The sequence below is a fragment of the Sapajus apella genome, unplaced genomic scaffold, assembly GCF_009761245.1.
Source record: "Sapajus apella isolate SASKATOON/1434 unplaced genomic scaffold, GSC_monkey_1.0 scaffold154, whole genome shotgun sequence".
Classification (NCBI taxonomy): domain Eukaryota; kingdom Metazoa; phylum Chordata; class Mammalia; order Primates; family Cebidae; genus Sapajus; species Sapajus apella.
In genome coordinates this window covers 2,375,060-2,391,533 of record NW_022437094.1, presented here as the reverse complement: position 1 = coordinate 2,391,533, position 16,474 = coordinate 2,375,060, and the positions used below count along the sequence as shown (strand labels likewise).

General features: G+C 42.6%; 1 pseudogene across 1 annotated transcript; it reads right to left on the bottom strand.

The window, feature by feature from the left end:
* Window positions 1-14,607: 14,607 nt before the first annotated feature.
* LOC116541724 lies at window positions 14,608-16,025 on the bottom strand (annotated as a pseudogene). Its single transcript, XR_004264913.1, has one exon. The product of XR_004264913.1 is annotated as a 26S proteasome regulatory subunit 7 pseudogene (transcript).
* Between the last annotated feature and the right edge of the window lie 449 nt (window positions 16,026-16,474).

Below are 16,474 nucleotides of genomic sequence, written 5' to 3'. Positions count from 1 at the left end.
TATAGTAGAACGATTTATAATCCTTTGGATATATACCCAGGAATGGGATTGCTGGGTCAAATGGAATTTCTATTTCTAGGTCCTTGAGGAATCGCCACACTGTCTTCCACAATGGTTGAACTAATTTACACTCCCACCAACAGTGTAAAATGTTCCTATTTCTCCACATCCTCTCCAGCATCTGTCGTCTCTAGATTTTTTAATGATCGCCATTCTAACTGGTGTGAGATGGTATCTCAATGCTGTTTTGATTTGCATGTCTCTGATGACCAGTGATGATGAGCATTTTTTCATATGCTTGTTGGCCTCATGTATGTCTTCTTTTGTAAAGTATCTGTTCATATCCTTTGCCCACTTTTGAATGGGCTTGTTTGTTTTTTTCTTGTAAATCTGTTTTAGTTCTTTGTAAATTCTGGGTATCAGCCCTTTGTCAGATGGGTAGGCTGCAAAAATATTTTCCCATTCTGTTGGTTGCCGATTCACTCTAATGACTGTTTCTTTTGCCGTGCAGAAGCTGTGGAGTTTGATTAGGTCCCATTTGTCTATTTTGGCTTTTGTTGCCAATGTTTTTGGTGTTTTGGTCATGAAGTCCTTGCCTACGCCTATGTCCTGAATGGCTTTGCCTAGATTTTCTTCTAGGGTTTTAATGGTGTTAGGTCTTATGTTTAAGTCTTTAATCCACCTGGAGTTAATTTTAGTGTAAGGTGTCAGGAAGGGGTCCAGTTTCTGCTTTCTGTACATGGCTAGCCAGTTTTCCCAACACCATTTATTGAACAGGGAATCCTTTCCCCATTGCTTGTTTTTGTCAGGTTTGTCAAAGATCAGATGGTTGTAGATATGTTGTGTTGCCTCCGAGACCTCTGTTCTGTTCCGTTGGTCTATATCTCTGTTTTGGTACCAGTACAATGCTATTTTGATTACTGTAACCTTGTAGTATAGTTTGAAGTCCGGTAGTGTGATGCCTCCCGCTTTGTTCTTTTTGCTTAGAATTGACTTGGCTATGCGGGCTCTCTTTTGGTTCCATATGAAATTTAAGGTGTTTTTTTCCAGTTCTGTGAAGAAGGTCATTGGTAGCTTGATGGGGATAGCGTTGAATCTGTAAATTGCTTTGGGCAGTATGGCCATTTTCACAATATTGATTTTTCCTAACCATGAACATGGAATGTTTCCCTATCTGTTTGTGTCCTCTCTTATTTTGTTGAGCAGTGGCTTGTAGTTCTCCTTGAAGAGGTCCTTTACGTTCCTTGTTAGTTGTATTCCTAGGTATTTTATTCTCTTTGTGGCAATTGTGAATGGAAGTTCGTTCTTGATTTGGCTCTCTTTAAGTCTGTTATTGGTGTATAGGAATGCATGTGATTTTTGCACATTGATTTTGTATCCTGAGACTTTGCTGAAATTGCTTATTAGTTTCAGGAGATTTGGGGCTGAGACGATGGGGTCTTCTAGATATACAATCATGTCATCTGCAAATAGAGACAATTTGACTTCCTCCTTTCCTATTTGAATACCCTTTATTTCTTTTTCTTGCCTGATTGCTCTGGCTAGAACTGGAATGCATTGGCTCAGTCATACCTCACTGCAGCCTCAGATCCCTCGGCTCAAGTGATTCTCCCACCTCAGCTTCTCGAGTAACTGGGGCTGCAGGTGTGAGCCAATGTGTCTGGCAAATAAAAATAATAATAATTAGATAATATCTACCGTTGTTGAGGACATGAGGAAATGCATTTTCTTTCACATCCTATTAGGAGTATAAAACAATGCAACTGCAATCATAGCTCACTGCAGCTTCAAGCTTCTGGCCTCAAGCTGTGCTCTCACCTCAGCCCCCCAAAGTATCTTCCCATAACTTCTAACAGTATTTTTAAAATAAAATATATTCCTTAAAAATGAATAGAAAAGGAAGATGATGTATTTTTTTTGGTGGGGGGGGAGATGGAGTCTTCCTCTGTCACCCAGGCAAGAGTGTAGTGGTGCAATCTTGGCTCACTACAACCTCTGCCTCCTGAATTCAGGCAGTTCTCCTGCCTTAGCCTCCTGAGCAGCTGGGACTACAGGTGCCTGCCACCATGTCTAGCTAATTTTTGTAGTTTTAGTAGAGATGGGGTTTCACCATGTTGACCAGGCTGGTCTTGAACTCCTGTTATCAGATGATCGGCCCGCCTCTGCCTCCCAAAGTGCTAGGATTACAGGCATGCGCCACTGTGCCCAGTTGAGAATATTTTTTAAAGAGATTGGTAAAATATGCTGGAGCTAGCACACACTTTCCCCAAGCCAGAAATCAAGGATTTTAGACCATTTTCTTTTTCCAATTCCAATTTATGACAATTCTGAATCTGTCTCTCAAATTGTTTCAAAAAAGGACTGATATATACTTTAGAAATTCTAATTTAACAAGTTAATTGACTTTGTTGTTGTTTTGAGACGAGTCTCGCTCTGTCACCCAGGCTGGAGTGCAGTGGCACAATCTTGGCTCACATAATCTCTGCCTCTGTGTTCTCATAATTCTCCTGCCTCAGCCTCCCACGTAGCTGGGATTACAGGCACCCGCCACCATGCTTGGCTAATTCTTTTTGTATTTTTAATAGAGACGGGGTTTCACCATGTTGGCCAGGCTATTCTCAAACTCCTGACCTCAAGTGATCTGCCCACCTTAGCCTCCCAAAGTGCTGGGATTGTAGGCGTGAGCCACCACACCCGGCCTCATTCTCCTTTCTTTAGTGCTCACTCTGAATTGCTGTCTTGCTAATTTTAACTTGCATTAAGGTCACCTTTTCTTTTTTTTTTGAGACGGAGTCTTGCTCTGTCACCCAGGCTGGACTTCAGTGGCCCTATCTCAGCTAACTGCAACCTCCACCTCCTGGGTTCAAGCAATTTTTCTGCTTCAGCCTTCTAAGTAGCTGGGACTACTGGCACACACCACCATGTCCAGCTCATTTTTGTATTTTTTGTTTGTTTGTAGAAAGTGATTTATTTAGAGAGAGAGAGAGAGAAACAGGAGAAGGAGAGAGAAATAAACAGTTAACTCTCACACGGAGTGAGAGAATCCAGAAAGAGGAAAGCAGCTTCCACACTGAGTGGAAGGGAATAGTGAGAGATGGAGTTTGGGAGAGGAAGACGGGCTTCCACAAAGGGAGTGTTCATGGAAGGTGACTCCAGAGGGAAAATCCTGGATAGAGAAAAACAGCTTCCACGAGCACGAGAGTGTTCGTGGAAGGGGATTCAAACATGGAATCCTTCATTTTTGTATTTTTAACAGAGACAGGGTTTCACCATGCTGACCAGGCTGTTCTCGAACTCCTGACCTCATGATCCGCCCACCTCAGCCTTTCAAAGTAATGGGATTATAGATGTGAGCCACTGCACCCAGCCTAAAGTCACATTTTTAGGTTTCAGGAAGACTAGGACCCCGCAAAAAAAAAAAAAATTACATATTTTAATCTTGTCACTTGATAATTTTTAAAGTCAGTTTTATTGAAGAATAATTTACATAGACTAAAATTCACTTTTTAGTTGTGCGGGCCTCTGAGTTTTAACAAATATAAACTGTCATGTAACCACCACCACATTGATTCTCACTCTGTTGCCTAAGCTAGAATGCAGTGGCACGATCTCAGCTCACAACTTCCACCTCCCAGATTCAAGCAATTCTCCTGCATCAGCCTCCCAAGTAGCTGGGATTATAGGTGCACACAACCTCACCCAGCTAATTTTTAGTATTTAGTAGAGACGGGGTTTTGCCATGTTGTCCGGGATGGTCTAGAACTCTTGACCTCATGATCCACCCACCTCCAAAAGCGATGGGATTAGAAGCATGAGCCACCAAGCCTTCCAGCCAGCTTTTTTATAAATAACATTTTCCCCTAACTGGGTCTATTGTTTGTTCTTTATCCCTGAAACTTAACGATTTTTGCAGACTGTGTGTTGTTGCTGGTGTTTTCTTATTAATTTTTCTCAATCCCAGTAAACCCACTCTATTTCCCACCTCCACCATCTTTGTGTAACCTAAGGAAACTTTTCTCCCATTGTAATCTGATTATTTGCTCTAACCATTTTGCTCCGTCTTCCTGTGGGGATGCCTAGAGTTAGAACCCCTAGATGCTTTCCATCCCCATTATCTTCTCTTACAGAAATCCATCATTTTCTTCCATATTCTTAAAACTTTTCTCATGTTTATCTTCTATATTGCTAATGTACTCTTCTGCATCAAGTCTACTCTTGCTGCTTCAACCTTGCTTTTACTTTGGTTATTGTGAGGTTTTTTCATTTGTTTTGAGACAGAGTCTCGCTCTGTCGCCCAGGCTGGAGTGCGGTGGTGAGATCTCAGTTCACTGCAACCTCCACCTCCCATGTTCAAGCAATTCTCCTGCCTCAGCCTCCCGAGTAGCTGGGACTACAGGTGCACGCCGCCACGCCTGGCTAATTTTTTGCATTTTAGTAGAGATGAGGTTGGTTTGTTTGAGATGGAGTCTCTCTCTGTTGTCAGGCTGGAGTGCAATGGCACGATCTCGGCTCACTGCAACCTCCAAGTCCCTGGTTCAAGTGATTCTCCAGCTTCAACCTCCCAAGTGGCTGGGATTACAGGCACGTGGCACCACACCCAGCTAATGGCACCACATCCAGCTAATTTTTATATTTTTAGTAGAGATTGGGTTTCACCATGTTGGCCAGGATGGTCCTTATCTCTTAACCTCATGATCTGCCTGCCTCGCCCCCACAAAGTTCTGGGATTACAGATATGAGCCACTGCACCCGGCTGGTTATTTTGGTTTTAATTTCATGGTACTCCATGTATCTTGACCTGTTTTTTTTTTTTTTTTTTTTTTTTAAATACTCAATGTTCTCTTTTGAATAAGAATTTGGTAGTTTCTAAAATTGGGTCCTGCTTCATGGGCTAAATATATTTTGAAGGAGTACATTTTGGCTGTAGCAGTTTATTCCTTTTCTCATCCTTTTTCCCTCACGGGATTTTTTGTTTGTTTCTTTGTTTTAGAGACAGGGTATTGCTGTGTTGTCCAGGCTGGTCTTGAATTCTTGGCCCCAAGTTGTTGGGGATTACAGGCATGAGGCACCACACCAGCTTCCACTAGAGGGAAAACAAACAAACAAACAAACAAAAACAAAACTTTGTCTATTTTCCTTTGAGACTAACTGATCTTTGTTGATGTCTGGAAGTCAAGAGTTGATGGTTTTAAAGACAGACGTGTTGGACAAAGAAGATATAGGATCTGCTGTTCTTCCTTCTTCTTCCAAAGATGGCAGGGAAATGGTTCAGAGGCAGTGGCTGGGTCCGTTGTCTGTCTCGTTGTCTTAGTTTTTCTTGATATCCACCTGCTTCAGGACTCTAAATTTTGTTTTTTCAACTTCTGTTGTTTGTGACTGTTTCTGAGCCTGGTGTACCTGTTTCGTTTTCTCTACATCTCAATGTTTTGGTTTTATTGATTTCATCTTTGCACTTCTTTTTCAGTTTCAGCTCTGTCAACATTTCTGCCCATCTGTACCAATCTGGGTCTGTCTTTGAATGCAAATGTTTGTCTCAAGTGTTTCAACCCACCACCCCCTAATTGTTTTCCTTTTTTAATTTTTTTTTTTTTTTTTTTTGGAGATAGAGTCTTGTTCTGTTGCCCAGCCTGGAGTGCAGTGATGCGGCTCATGGCAACCTCCTCCTCTCAGGTTCAAGTGGTTCTCCTCCCTCAGCCTCCTGCATAGCCGGGATTACAGGTGCCCACTATCAGGCCTGGCTAATTTTTGTATTACTATTTTTTCTTTTTCCGAGTCGGAGTCTTGCTGTGTTGCCCAGGCTGGAGTGCAGTGGTGCAATATCAGCTCACTGCAACCTCCGCCTCCCGGGTTCAAGCAATTCTCCTGTCTCAGTCTCCTGGGTAGCTGGGATGACAGGCGCCTACCACTGTGCCCAACTAATTTTTATATTTTTAGTAGACGCGGAGTTTCACCATGTTGGCCAGGCTGGTCTTGAACTCCTGATCTCGTCATCTGCCCGCCTCGGCCTCCCAAAGTGCTGGGATGACAAGCCCCAGCCGCGAAGAACCAATCTGCAGGCACGCTGCTTGGCTCCGCCCCCGGCACCCGCCTCCGCCGCGCTGGGCTCGTGATCTGCCACACCGCAGCCCACCGGTCTGGTAGGCAGGCAGGCAATCGGTTGGAATCTCCTGGGGTCTTCAGCTCTCCCGCGCTGTGTCTTCCTTCCTTCTCCCTGTCAGCTGCGGCAGTTGCACTGGAGGCGGCACGGTCCTTTCGAGAGGGACGACAGGAGCTGAAAGGCGGCGCAGAGTTTGGAGCCCAGTGAGACCACCCGGCAGCCAACATGGCGGCGGCGGAGGCGGCGGCTGCGGAGGGCGCGGGGCGGAGATGGTCCACGGGCAAGTGTTCGCTGTGGGACCGCACAACACCAGCCGCTGGTACATCCTGGAGGGCGCGTATGGCACCGTGTAGTGTGGTGCGTGTCCGCGCCTGGGCTCCTGGTCCCCCCATTTCTTGGGGGGAGAGGACACAGCTCCTGGGCGTAGAGGACGCAGCCTAGGTCTCACCCGTGCCTCGGACTCAGGCGCCCGGCGACCTTGAACCCGGACTTCAATGTGGTCCGCGCGCCGAGGCTCACGGGGGGCGTTGTGGTTTAGGTGTATTTCCGGCACTTCCCCAGTTAGCGGTCGCTTGGGCAGGGGCACAGGATGTGGCGCGTGGCGCGGAGGTCAGGACCTGGGGACCCCTGCCCCAGTTGCAGCTCGGCCTTTCAAGTCTAGACCCTGGGGAAGGTAATGGGAGAGACCCCACCCCTCAATTTGCTAGCGTCATGGCCTTTTTTTTTTTTTTTTTTTTTTTTTGACTTTTTATTGTAAAACTGGTGCTTGTCGGTGTTGGCAGCTGAGGTCTTGAAAGCGGTTTGCCTCGAGGTGTGTGCAGAACACCGAAATAATCATTTTTTTCCTCCTCGCCTCTGTTTGCAGTGAACGGCTTTGATTAAATATCCTCAGGATGCTAATCGTCGGCTCCGCACAGGTTTTCTAAAATGCGTTACTGACAGCAGTGTTGGTGGAATGTTTCTGTCTTGAAGGTTTTGCTTTTAAGTGGATGTTAATATTGTACTGTTTAACATTGTACTGTTGGCGTTTCAGGAAGGATAAACCAGCACCACTCTCTTGCTTTATTAAAGATCCGTTTGGAGTTGGGCCTAATTTGATTGTTTTTATTAGAGCAAACTAGCTGTATGCAGCATTTTGTGCTGGTGAAGACTTGTGGAAGTAGATTCCCTTAAATCTGAATCTTGTGAATGTGTCTTTTGTGCTGACTGAAGGAAGTAAACTAATGTATTGAGCACTTTGTGGCAGGTACTGGGCTACACACATTATTTCATTTTATTTGAACAGCCACGTTGAAAGAGGAAAAGATGGTGTTATTTCTTTTTTCAGGTGAGAAAGTTATTTCAAGGTGAAGCTAATTCTTGAGGTCATAGAACTAAAGTTATTCTTTTTTTTTTCCCATTTATTTTATTGCCTTTTAGGTTTTGGGGTATATGTGAAGAACATGCAAGATTGTTGCATAGGTACACACGTGGCAGTGTGATTTGCTGCCTTCCTCCCCATCACCTACATCTGGCATCTTTCCCCTTGCTATTTCTCCCCAGCTCCCCACCCCCCACCGTCCCTCCCCTATTTCCCCCCAACTGACCCCAGAGCAAAGACCTGGAACCAACCCAAATGCCCATCGATGGTAGACTGGATAGGGAAAATGTGGCACATATACACCATGGAATATTATGCAGCCATCAAAAACGATGAGTTTGTGTCCTTTGTAGGGACATGGATGAACCTGGAAACCATCATTCTCAGCAAACTGACAGAAGAGCAGAAGTTATTCTTAAGTTTGTAGACTGAGATTCTACTTCACACACCACAACTCTTTCCAACTATTTTTAGAAAAACACCCTGCTTTCCTTAGTGTAATTAATAATTGCAGAATTTTGTGCATTGCAATGTATAAATTAAATTATAAAGTCTGTTTCAGAAATGTATTCTAATTTCAATCATAATTTTGGAAATGCCATAGAAGGCATATTTTATCAAGTATTGTAGCTAGATAGAAAGATTACTTAGATTTTTTTTTTTAAAGAACTTTAATTGAGCCTTTAATATTTTCACTTTCTTTAGGGGCAAAATGAGGAATACCACTGTGAAAATTAATATGAACTCACAGGCTTAGGAGCCGAGGGAGAATTTAAATTAGGTGGAACCTAAAAGAAATAAGGCCCTAAAAAGTAATGAAGAGATAATAGCATCATCACTCTACCATACATCTCATTCCCGTTGCACTCACTGGCAATTGTGCCAATGAACCTGTCTCATTATGAGAGGCTCATAATTTCCCATCATATCCTTTGGCCTTTTAACAAGATTAACTTTAAAAAACCCTTTTAAGTTTAGGACATGTCAATTGAAAAGATACCCCCATCTGGTAAGATTTCCCTTATCTGATAAAGCTTTTTAATAGTCTGAACAACTATTTCTTTCACTGCTGTAGGCTTATTTGAGCTTCTGACTCTCCATTTGAAATGCTAAATTCTCTTATTTTGATTTTCCTTTCCTAAGTGAAATACAAATACAAATATAATTGGAATTTGAATCCTAGATCCAGATTATAGCCTTTTATCAGGCTGATGACATACCCTGCTATTAAGCTTCTCCACTGCACATTATTAGCATTTAATAAATACTGGCTAACAGTGCTGGGTCTATAGAGGGCTTGTTGAAATATTCACTAATATTTGAATAGTGATCTTTTAAAAAATGCTTCTAGAAAGATTTATTGATTTCTAGCCATTTTGTAGCTTTTCTCACCCTCCATTTCCTTCTCAGTTCATTAGGAATTGTGACTATTTTGTTGAAATCCCTTTCTTAATCATTATGTAGAGAATGTAAAGATGAATAGTGGGGTTTGAGTTGGGCCTTTAAGAGTGGGTGTGATTTTGATATGCAGCTAATAGGAGTAAGTGACAGCTTGAGCTGTGGAATCTAATCCTGCAAATGTACTCAGGTGGCAACCTGTAGAGGAATTCAAAGGCAAAACTAAGTTTGGCTGTATATCTGCTTAGTGGAAGAAGCATTTTTTAATTTATTTATGTATTTTTTTGAGATAGAGTCTTGCCTCTGTCAACCAGGCTGGAGTTTGGTGAGTGGCACGATCTTGGCTGACTCCAACCTCCGCTTCCCGGGTTCAAGTGGTTCGCCTGCCTCAGCCTCCTGAGTAGCTGGGACTACAGGCACATGCCAGCATGCCTGGCTGATGTTGTTGTATTTTTGTAGAGATATTTTTGTATTTTGTAAAAATACTTTTGTATTTTTGTAGACAGTAGCCACCATGACAAGGTGAGGCTGTAACGCCAGCACTCACTCATCCTGTTTTAGGCTTTTTTGGCTTTGCCTGCCCAGCTGCTCCCTGCTCAGCTAGAGGAGGAAAGGGAGGAGCCACCAGCTGGACCCTGGTGGCCGGATCCTGCAGATGGCCTGGCTCTGTGGCTCACCTTGCTGTGGTTGGTGGCCACGAAGGAGACTTCAGCTCGACTGGAGCAGTAGAAGGGCACCTGGGGTGGCCAGGTGGTAGGAGCCTTGTAGGGTGGGCTGGTGCCGCCGCAGTGGTTGTATTGGTGGGTGCACTAGTGGTGGCAGCAACAGCAAGTCTGAGGGCCACGAAGGGGGAATGGGAGCACTGCAGGTCCCTTCCTAGCCTGGGATGGGGAGGAAATTGCAGGTGCTGTACCATGGGCCTCAGTGGCAGCGGTGAAGGTACAGCTAGGGCAAGGAGGAGTGTTCCCCCTTCTGCAGAATCTGGAGGGTCCTTTCCTGTTGGCACCTGAGCCAGGTGAGAGTGGCAGCATTGTCTCACTCTTAACAAAGTTTAGAGAGTTACTGTGTATTTTCTACTTGTTTTTGTTTTGATAGTCCTGGACTTTTTAAAATTCCATGAATTGGGGAGGAGAAAATATCATAAAAGGCGGGTTTGTTGTTATTGAGATAGAGTCTTACTCTGTCACACAGGCTGGAGTGCAGTGGTGTGATCTTGGTTTACTGCAACTTCTGTCTCCCAGGTTTAAGCTATTCTCCTACCTCAGTCTCCTGAGCAGCTGGGATTACGGTTGAATTAATCAGCCATTAACATCTGGTGATTTGTTTTGTAAAATTGTGTTTAGTTTTGCCTGTTCAGATTTCATCCATAAAACACAAACAAGATACATTTTCCCACATAAGAATGTAAGTGATATAAGACTTTTAAACACACTATTGGAATATACATGATTACATGATTCAGTGAACTAAAACTTGCACCTGTGATCTTTATTTTGCAACACTCTGAAGTAACATTACAGTCTTATCAGTGTGCTGTGTCATTTATGTCCTTTTTTTTTTTTTTTTTTTAAGATGGGATTTCACCATGATGGCCAGGCTGGTTTTGAACTCCTGACCTCAGGTGATCTACCCACCTCGCCCTCCCAAAGTGCTAGGATTACAGGCGTGAGCCACCACGCCTGGCTATGTCCCTTTTTTATCCTAGAAATCCTTTATTGCCATTGAGCATATGAAAATTGAGACAGATGCATAGCTTTTCCCCATTGAGCCCATCAGTAGGGAAACTTCACAAAGATTTTCATGTGTTTGTTGGATGTAAAAGCTCCTCAGGAAACCTCACAGTTTACCTTTCCTATTATTTACCATTTGTAAACTAAGGCTCAGTGATATAAAATATAACAGATTCTGTACTGTGGCATAACTGCAGCTTAGGTTTTCATATTCAAGACGACAGAAGTATAGCTGAAAATGTATGAACACTTATTATGCCTCAAGATCTCTTTGTTGGTTTATTTGTGGCATTTTTAAGCAGCTGACTTGGGGCTAAAGCATCTTTCTGGCATCAGTATTTCTAAGTTGCCTTTAAGCTGAATAAATATTTGGCTTTTATATTTAATTGCTTCTATGTGAAACGCTGCAATTTAGAAAGAAATTACACATATGTAATATAGCATTTTACACTAAATAATAGTGACTGGCAGTTCATTGGCCCAAGAGGTATTATTTTTCAGGTCTTCTGCTCTGTGTCATCAGATGAATGGCCTGGGCATTCATCTGGAAAGGCTTGCAGTTAGGGGTTCACAGTGCTGCTGGTTGGATATCTCCAGACCCTTTACATATAGCACTTTAGGATAGGGTGAGTCACAGGTTACACTAGAAGTTGCCTTTGAAATTAGACCTAAACCATGTGGAACTGGATCCCTTGTGCACAAAGCTCTCTGTATCATCCAAATCCTGCTGAACTCTTAGGGAAGAACAGTTTTACAGATTCATTCTTTTCACACACAAGATTTCCCCACCACCCCATTACTCGCACCTCTTTTTTTCTCGACTGTTATGTTTTACTTGACTCTGGAGTCTTATCGTACTCTTACCTTTGCATGGGAGTATACCTTATTTTGCCAATTATACTATCAGTTTATTAAAAGCAGAAATAGTTACTTATACCTGAAAATTTGTACTGACAGTGTAGCTGTGAATATGTTAAGAAAATCTACTTAAAGCAAGAAATCAAAGAAAGTATATTTAAATCAAAGCAAATTCTATTTCCAAATGGCAGTAAAGCATGTGTTACATAGAATCGTTGTATGAAAGTGTGTCAGTAGTCAAGATTAGATTGTACACTCGTGAATAAGCAAGAGTTCTTTTTTCATTTTCATCTTCCAATTCGACCGGGTATGTGAGTTCTTTTTTCTATTCATGCATGTCACATAGAGACCCATGTTGTAAATTATTCTGTCAGAATGAAAGCCTGGCAGATTAAATTATTTCTTCTCTTCTTGCTATACTTGATACTGATCTCTTGTTCATTTTTTGATAATATGTTTGATTATTTATGTTTTCATTGCTTTTAGTGTCAGAGATGGCATTGGATTCCCAGTTCTGTGTGCTCCTGTGTGGCTCCTGAACCCAGCTGGAGAAATGTGTCAACTTCAACTGGTGAAGTACTGAGAGAAAGCTACACAAAAGGCAGCAAGGTATTAGTAAGTGTACCTCTGATATTTTAACCACCTCTGACTTTTCCATGGAATGGACTACTAGTAGTCCCTGTCAGAGCTACATTTGAAAGGAAAAAAAGAACTTGAAGTCAAATGCTGTTGATTAATTCATGGTGTTATTTTGTGTTTACTCAACTCATTTATGTTGACTTGTAAATTAGTAATTTACAAACTATTCATTAATTCATTGCCTGCATATCAGCAAACAAGTTTTCTTAATAAAGAATCTGGTGGCTGGACACAGTGGTTTCCACCTGTAACCTCAGCACATTGGGAGGGCAAGGCGGGAGGATTGCTTGAGGCCAGGAGTCTAAGATTAGCCTGGGCAACATAGCAAGATCTCATCTCCACAAAAAGTGAATATATTGGCTGGGCATGGTGGCTGACTTATTCTTGTAGTTCAAGGTATTCAAGAGCCTGAGGTAGGAGGATCACTTGAATCCAGGAGTTTGAGGCTGCAGTGAGCCATGATCCTAACACTGCTCTCCAGTCTTGGGGACAGACCAAGACACCATCTCTTAAAAAAAGAAATCTAGAGGATTCAGTGGAATGTGGAAGTGCATGTGTACATAGGTGTGCTCAAGAATATGTTGAAGATTACACCTCAGAATGAAGGTCATTTTTTTTTTTTATTGCATTTTAGGTTTTGGGATACATGTGAAGAACATACAAGATTGTTGCATAGGTACTCACATGGCAGCGTGATTTGCTGCCTTCCTCCCCTTCACCTATATCTGGCATTTCTCCCCATGCTATGTCTCCCCAACTCCCCACCCCCCGCTGTCCCTCCCCTATTTCCTCCCAACAGACCCCAGTATGTGATGCTCCCCTCCCTGTGTCCATGTGTTCTCATTGTTCAGCACCTGCCTATGAGTGAGAACATGCGGTGTTTGATTTGCTGTTCTTGTGTCAGTTTGCTGAGAATGATGGCTTCCAGGTTCATCCATGTCCCTACAAAGGACATGAACTCATCGTTTTTGATAGCTGCATAATATTCCATGGTGTATATGTGCCACATTTTTCCTGTCCAGTCTACCATCGATGGGCATTTGGATTGGTTCCAGGTCTTTGCTATTGTAAACAGTGCTGCAGTGAACATTGATGTGCAGGTGTCCTTATAGTAGAACGATTTATAATCCTCTGGATATATACCCAGGAATGGGATTGCTGGGTCAAATGGAATTTCTATTTCTAGGTCCTAGAGGAATCGCCACACTGTCTTCCACAATGGTTGAACTAATTTACACTCCCACCAACCATGTAAAATTGTTCCTATTTCTCCACATCCTCTACAGCATCTGTTGTTTCCAGATTTTTTGTGATTGCCATTCTAACTGGCATGAGATGGTATCTCAATGTAGTTTTGATTTGCATTTCTCTAATGACCAGTGATTATGAGCATTTTTTCATATGTTTGTTGGCCTCATGTATGTCTTCTTTTGTAAAGTGTCTGTTCATATCCTTTGCCCACTTTTGAATGGGCTTGTTTGTTTTTTTTTCTTGTAAATCTGTTTTAGTTCTTTGTAAATTCTGGATATCAGCCCTTTGTCAGATGGGTAGACTGCAAAAATATTTTCCCATTCTGTTGGTTGCCCATTCACCCTAATGACTATTTCTTTTGCCATGCAGAAGTAGTGGAGTTTGATTTGGTCCCATTTGTCTATTTTGGCTTTTGTTGTCAATGCTTTTGGTGTTTTGGTCATGAAGTCCTTGCCTACGCCTATGTCCTGAATGGTTTTGCCTAGATTTTCTTCTAGGGTTTTTATGGTGTTAGGTCTTATGTTTAAGTCTTTAATCCATCTGGAGTTAATTTTAGTGTAAGGTGTCAGGAAGGGGTCCAGTTTCTGCTTTCTGCACATGGCTAGCCAGTTTTCCCAACACCGTTTATTAAACAGGGAATCCTTTCCCCATTGCTTGTTTTTGTCAGGTTTGTCAAAGATCAGATGGTTGTACATATGTTGTGTTGCTTCCGAGGCCTCTGTTCTGTTCCATTGGTCTATATCTCTGTTTTGGTACCATTACCATGCTGTTTTGATTACTGTAGCCTTGTAGTATAGTTTGAAGTCTGGTAATGTGATGCCTCCCGCTTTGTTCTTTTTGCTTAGAATTGACTTGGCTATGCGGGCTCTCTTTTGGTTCCATATGAAGTTTAAGGTATTTTTTTCCAGTTCTGTGAAGAAGGTCATTGGTAGCTTGATGGGGTTAGCATTGAATCTGTAAATTACTTTGGGCAGTATGACCATTTTCATGATATTGATTCTTCCTAACCATGAACATGGAATGTTTCTCCATCTGTTTTTGTTCTCTCTTATTTCGTTGGGCAATGACTTGTAGTTCTCCTTGAAGAGGTCCTTTACGTTCCTTGTTAGTTGTATTCCTAGGTATTTTATTCTCTTTGTAGCAATTGTGAATGGAAGTTCGTTCTTGATTAGGCTCTCTTTAAGCCTGTTACTGGTGTATAGGAATGCTTGTGATTTTTGCACATTGATTTTGTATCCTGAGACTTTGCTGACGTTGCTTATCAGTTTCAGGAGATTTTTTTGTGAAGTAGTTAACAAGCCTGTAGAAGGTTAGGATTCCAATTTAAAGTTTTCACTTGAAAGCCTTCAAGGTTCAGTTGTATGTCATGTAACATGGAGTAGTGCTGAATTTGGCATAAGACTTAATGACCTTATTTGCAGCTTCCAAGAAATTCTTCTCAGTAGCAATTTTTCGCCATACTCTGATGGCAAACATATCAGCTTCTGTGCAGACACTTCTAATCTCAGCACCAGTGCTATTTGGACACAGTCGTGCTAACAATTCAAATCTGATATCTCTTTCAACACTCATTGAACCAGCGTGAATCTTAAAGTTGTGGGTCCCACCTTCTAGATCAGGCAAGGTAAATTCAATTTTTCTATCCAATCTCCCTGGCCTCATCAGTGCTGGATCCAAAGTATCAGGTCTGTTAGTGGCCATCAGCACTTTAATATTGCCTCGAGTTTCAAAAGCATCAAGCTGATTGATCAGTTCCAACATTGTTCTCTGCACTTCATTGTCACCTCCAGCACCATCATCAAACCGAGCCCCTCCAATAGCATCAATTTCATCAAAGAAGATAAGGCAGGCTTTTTTTGTTCTGGTCATTTCAAAGAGCTCACGAACCATTCGAGCCCCCTCACCGACATATTTCTGTACAAGTTCAGATCCAATAACTTGAATGAAGCACACATCAGTTCGGTTGGCAACTGCCCATGCACAGAGTGTCTTGCCTGTACCGCATGGACCAAAGAGCAGCACACCTTTGGGAGGCTCAATGCCAAGGTTCACAAACCTCTCTGGATGAAGTAATGGGGTTTCAACTACTTCTTGCAATTTCTCAATCTGTTCCTTATAGCCACCAACATCACCGTATGTGACATCAGGTTTTTCCTCCACCTGCATCATGGTAGCTGTTGGGTTAATCTTAGGAGGCAGTGGAATGTGAATTTGATATTTATTTCTGTCCACACCCACTCTCATCCCTTCTTCAATGTCCGTAGATGCCACTTGATCACTAAGGTCCACCACAAACTTGGCAAACTGCTTTACGCTGATAATGTATTTGGGGTCCTCTGAATCAGCATTGATTATCTTTGTACACCTGGCAACCTGTAAAGGCGTTCACTCTGGAGTGTCTGCTTATCTGCAGCCAAATCCCAAAGTGCTGGAGGGGCCAGGCCAGTGTCAGATTCTTTAATACCAGTGAGCTCATTACTTTTCTTGAAAAGTTGCTGAATGCCATCTTCAACTTGCTTGATCTGCTTAGAATAAGTGCTCTGACCGTAAGTTTTCATCAAGGCAATATCCCCCTCATCCAGAGCTTGGATGGGCTTGTCCTTCTCATCCTCTTTGGTCTTCTGCTGATCGGCACCGAGGTAATCTGGCATTTTAACAGCTCCAGCTGCCTCCACTCCTTAATGATTTGAAGGTCATTTTTTTTTTCCATTTATTAATTTTATTGCATTTAGGATTTGGGGTACATGTGAAGAACATGCAAGATTATTGCATAGGAACACACGTGGCAGTGTGATTTGCTGCCTTCCTCCCCATCACCTACATCTGGCATTTCTCCCCTTGCTATCTCTCCCCAGCTTCCCACCCCCCACCATCCCTCCCCTATTTCCCCCCAACTGACCCCAGTGTGTAGTGCTCCCCTCCCTGTGTCCACGTGTTCTCATTGTTCAACACCCGCCTATGAGTGAGAACATGCGGTGTTTGATCTTCTGCTCTTCTGTCAGTTTGATGAGAATGATGGTTTCCAGGTTCATCCATGTCCCTACAAAGGACACAAACTCATCGTTTTTGATGGCTGCATAATATTCCATGGTGTATATGTGCCACATTTTCCTTTTCCAGCCTATCGTTGATGGGCATTTG